This window comes from Oncorhynchus keta, unplaced genomic scaffold (genome assembly GCF_023373465.1).
Source record: "Oncorhynchus keta strain PuntledgeMale-10-30-2019 unplaced genomic scaffold, Oket_V2 Un_contig_3240_pilon_pilon, whole genome shotgun sequence".
Classification (NCBI taxonomy): Eukaryota; Metazoa; Chordata; class Actinopteri; order Salmoniformes; family Salmonidae; genus Oncorhynchus; species Oncorhynchus keta.
The window spans coordinates 2,281-7,530 of record NW_026287150.1 but is presented as its reverse complement, the minus strand read 5'-3'; the positions used below and the strand labels follow the sequence as shown (position 1 = coordinate 7,530).

General features: G+C 47.3%; 1 long non-coding RNA gene across 1 annotated transcript; it reads left to right on the top strand.

Moving 5' to 3' along the window:
- Positions 1-558: 558 nt before the first annotated feature.
- LOC127923779 (uncharacterized) lies at positions 559-2,534 on the top strand. The gene is made up of 3 exons (XR_008115375.1): positions 559-661; positions 789-892; positions 2,425-2,534. It is a non-coding gene; the product is annotated as an uncharacterized LOC127923779 (long non-coding RNA).
- The last annotated feature ends 2,716 nt before the right edge of the window (positions 2,535-5,250 follow it).

The window sequence follows — 5,250 nt, the reverse complement described above, 5'->3', positions numbered from 1 at the left end:
CATTGATTATTGATTGACATTATCATTAGTACAGTACTTATCTATTTATCCTACTACTGGTCACTATTACTCCTGTTTACATGTATATATTTCCATAATTATAATACCATAAGTATTTAGACTGTATATTGCTGATACCAGTCACTTTTCAGCCGTTTACATGTATATCCTACTACCTGTCACTTTTTATGTATAAACCCACCTGAACTACTCAAGTACCCTGCACATTGAATAAGGCACTCACACTGACCTGTATATACTTGTGTTCTTTAACTCTCATCGTACTTTCTGTGTGGTTTTTATTCTTACTTTTATTTATTTTTTCTATTTTCTATTATTATCTATATATTATCTATAAGTGTATTGTTGGGAAAGAGCTCTCAAGGAAAGAATTTCACTTGACTGTTTTACACCTGTTGTATCCTGTGCACATGGCGAGTAAATTTGAAACACACAACTCATTGAAGCATAGGAATGTTCTATCTGAAGATTTCATAGACCTAAACACCATGCAGGCTCTGTATCCGTTAGTGACATGTCTACTGTGTGTGTGTCCTAGGCTCTCTACCCGTTGGTGACCTGTCTGCTGTGTGTCAGCCAGAAGCATTTCTTCCTCAACAAATGGACTGTCTTCCTCAACAACTGCCTCTCCAACATCAAGGTACTGTACTGCAATCAGCGGGAAACTAACCCACTATCCTTATGTTGCAAGCGCCATGTTCTTCCAACTGAGAAACACAGGACCAACCAGTACTAACATCAGTCTGTCGGTCTGTCTGTGTCTGCAGAGTAAGGACCCCAAGATGGCGCGTGTTGCCCTGGAGTCTCTTTACCGTCTTCTGTGGGTCTACATGATCAGGATCAAGTGTGAGAGCAACACTGCTACGCAAGGGTAAATGTTTCTACTGCTGTGTATACACAGGCAGACAAGTTCAGGTAGTTTTTCCACTAACTGGTCTTTTCACCAATCAGATCAGCTATGAAAAAGATCTGTTTTGATATGATTGGTCAAAAGACAAATGAGTGGGAAAATGATCAATTTCACACAGCAATTGCAATGTTTGTGTTTTGTGGCACATATAATTTATATTTTTCCACAAAATATAGCTTGTTACAAACAGCGCCACATACACATTGCAACTCAGTTGTAAATATCTTGATAGTGTTCAACACTGCAACCATTTACCTCCCAGCTACACTGGACTGTGTGCCACGTAACATCCTCCCCCAAGTCCACTCCTCTCAGTGTTGAAGCCACAATGTCTACATTCCGAATGGTATCCTATTCTCTACGTAGTGCACTACTTTTGACCAGGGCTCCTAGGGCACAAAGTAGTGCACTAAATCAGAAGTAGGGTGCAATTTAGGACGCTACCACGGAGAAGAGACCGGTGCATGGCAGCACCCACAGGAAGCTGTGTACATAACCTAGTCTGCTCGTGAATAGTATATTTCTCTTGGTAGAACTGTAGAGCAAAAAAAACGTTATATATATATATATATTGCATCCCTCCCCAACACACTCAAGAACACATTCATACCTGCAGGCATGCAAACACACACACCCAGGTGCATGCACGAGCGCATGCACACAAACATATACACACACATATACACACACACCCACAAACACAATCTCCTCCCCTTCGTTGATAATGGGAGACTTGCCTGACTTGGCTCTTTACCTTTCAGTGTAGCAAGCCCAGTCTGTAAACAGGCAGCCTGATTATACCAGGAGGGATGGAGGAGTGTGGAGGAAGGAAAATGGAGAACGTGGGTGGAGGAGATGTGAGAAGTGGTGGCTAGGAGGTAGGCCAGGGACGGTCAGAGACTGGCTCATGATCATCACACTATAGGTCTTTCTCATTGGAATATGAGCCAGGGGACTTTAGTATCAGAGCCACACACACACTAGTGTAGTAGGCCGTGGATTAGGGCTCGGCTCGTAGGTTAAGAGGCAGAACTCAGAAACGATACGCATTACCAGGGATGCGTCCCAAATGGAACCCTATTCCCTTTATAATACACTTCTTTTTACCACGGCCCATAGGGCTCTAGCCAAATATAGTGCACTATGTAGGGAATATGGTGCCATTTGGGCCACAGAAGGAATAACAAACAGGTCAAGCCTTTAACACGTTGTAATTAGCCCGGAAATGAACCAGGATTAAAATAAAACACTTGTTAAGAAATGGGACAACGGCATACAGGCCAGCCAGTGTAAAGCAATTGAATGTAAATGTTTTATCTGTGTCAGTTCTAACTGCTTGTGATCCCCATGTATCTCATCTGTTGAATGTTTGTCCTGTGTTGAATTCTCCGACGCTCCATCCTTACAGTCTGCCCCCCCCACCCCCCCCCCTCTTTCTTCTCTCCTCTCTCGCTCTCCTCTTTTCTATCTCTCTCCCCTCTGTTCTCCTGCAGGCGTCTCAACACCATCATTACAACACTCTTCCCCAGGGGCTCTCGCAGTGTGGTGCCCAGAGATATGCCCCTCAACATCTTCGTCAAAATGATCCAGTTTATTGCACAGGTAAACTGCTGTCAACAAGCTTACCATTATTGACAGATTTATAACTTTTATGTTAGTTTTTCCTGAAGCATGCACAATAAAAAAACTCAGTCATCTAGTAGACACTCAAGAAGTTAGTTCTGAGAGAGGCGTGAGAGTTGTTCAGAGACAGCACGCTCAAGTGATTTTGAAATTAAAGAAAATAGGGATACCGGTCTGTAGTTTTTCGGCGTCAGAAGTGTTGAGTGCTGGCTCTGACTCTGGCCATTGTGAAGTCAGAGGGGACTCAACCAGTGGTCAGGGATGAGTTGATGAGGGAAGTGAGGAATCGGAGAAGGTCTCCAGAGATAGTCTGGAGAAGGGAAGAGAGGATGTGGTTATGCGGGCAGGATGTTAGACTGCCGGACCTCACTAGTCGCAGGATTTCATCTGGAGAGAGAGGGAGAGATCAAGGCAAGGTAGTTCTGTGTGAGGGGGACCAATGGACTCAATAGGCTGAGTGAATGAGGAGCGGATGTCGACCTTATTTTAAAGCGGTTGACAAAGTCAGCCGCAGAGAGGAGGAGGGAGTGCAGGATTAAGGAGGGAGGAGAAGGTGGTAAAGAGTTTCCTATGGTTAGAGGCAGAAGCTTAAAATGTAGAATGATAGAAAAGTCATTTTAGCAGTGGATACAGAGGAAGAGGAGTTAGAGAGGCGGGAGTGAAAGGATGATAGGTCCTCCGGAAGTTTAGTTTTCCTACATTTTTGCTCAGCTGCCAGCAGCCCTGTTCTGTTAGCTCGCAATGAGTCACTCAGCAACAGAGCAGGAGGGGAGGCCCGAGCCGGCTGAGAGGTAAAGGTACAATGCGAGTCATAGGAAAGGGAGGAGAGTAGGGTCGAAGAGGCAGGAGGAGTGGCTCAATGGCTCATCAGCATCTGGGTAGGGACTGAGGGCTAGGGTTGGAGGAAAGGGGGACAGAAAAAGAAACAAAGTACTGATCAGAGACCTGGAGAGGGTTGCAGTGAGATTAGTAGGCTAACAGCCTCTAGTAAAGATAGAGGTCAAGCATATTGCCTGCTTTGTGATTGGAAGGGGACTGGAAAAGGGTGAGGTCAAAAAGACACAGACGGGAAAATGTGAGGTGGAAAGAAATGAATCAGGATGTTGAAGTTGCCAAGTATGAAGAGCGGTGAGCCATCGTCAGGAAATGAACTTATCAAGGTGTCATGCTCATTGAGGAACTCTCTGGGTTGCCTTGACATTACATTTAAGTCATTTAGCAGACGCTCTTATCCAGAGCGACTTACAAATTGGTGCATTCACCTTATGACATCCAGTGGAACAGTCACTTTACAATAGTGCATCTAAATCTTAAAAGGGGGGTGAGAAGGATTACTTATCCTATCCTAGGTATTCCTTAAAGAGGTGGGGTTTCAGGTGTCTCCGGAAGGTGGTGATTGACTCCGCTGTCCTGGCGTCGTGAGGGAGTTTGTTCCACCATTGGGGGCCAGAGCAGCGTAACAGTTTTGACTGGGCTGAGCGGGAACTGTACTTCCTCAGTGGTAGGGAGGCGAGCAGGCCAGAGGTGGATGAACGCAGTGCCCTTGTTTGGGTGTAGGGCCTGATCAGAGCCTGGAGGTACTGAGGTGCCGTTCCCTCACAGCTCCGTAGGCAAGCACCATGGTCTTGTAGCGGATGCGAGCTTCAACTGGAAGCCAGTGGAGAGAGCGGAGGAGCGGGGTGACGTGAGAGAACTTGGGAAGGTTGAACACCAGACGGGCTGCGGCGTTCTGGATGAGTTGTAGGGGTTTAATGGCACAGGCAGGGAGCCCAGCCAACAGCGAGTTGCAGTAATCCAGACGGGAGATGACAAGTGCCTGGATTAGGACCTGCGCCGCTTCCTGTGTGAGGCAGGGTCGTACTCTGCGGATGTTGTAGAGCATGAACCTACAGGAACGGGCCACCGCCTTGATGTTAGTTGAGAACGACAGGGTGTTGTCCAGGATCACGCCAAGGTTCTTAGCGCTCTGGGAGGAGGACACAATGGAGTTGTCAACCGTGATGGCGAGATCATGGAACGGGCAGTCCTTCCCGGGAGGAAGAGCAGCCCGTCTTGCCGAGGTTCAGCTTGAGGTGGTGATCCGTCATCCACACTGATATGTCTGCCAGACATGCAGAGATGCGATTCGCCACCTGGTCATCAGAAGGGGGAAAGGAGAAGATTAATTGTGTGTCGTCTGCATAGCAATGATAGGAGAGACCATGTGAGGTTATGACAGAGCCAAGTGACTTGGTGTATAGCGAGAATAGGAGAGGGCCTAGAACAGAGCCCTGGGGGACACCAGTGGTGAGAGCGCGTGGTGAGGAGACAGATTCTCGCCACGCCACCTGGTAGGAGCGACCTGTCAGGTAGGACGCAATCCAAGCGTGGGCCGCGCCGGAGATGCCCAACTCGGAGAGGGTGGAGAGGAGGATCTGATGGTTCACAGTATCGAAGGCAGCCGATAGGTCTAGAAGGATGAGAGCAGAGGAGAGAGAGTTAGCTTTAGCAGTGCGGAGCGCCTCCGTGATACAGAGAAGAGCAGTCTCAGTTGAATGACTAGTCTTGAAACCTGACTGATTTGGATCAAGAAGGTCATTCTGAGAGAGATAGCGGGAGAGCTGGCCAAGGACGGCACGTTCAAGAGTTTTGGAGAGAAAAGAAAGAAGGGATACTGGTCTGTAGTTGTTGACATCGGAGGGATCGAGTGTAGGTTT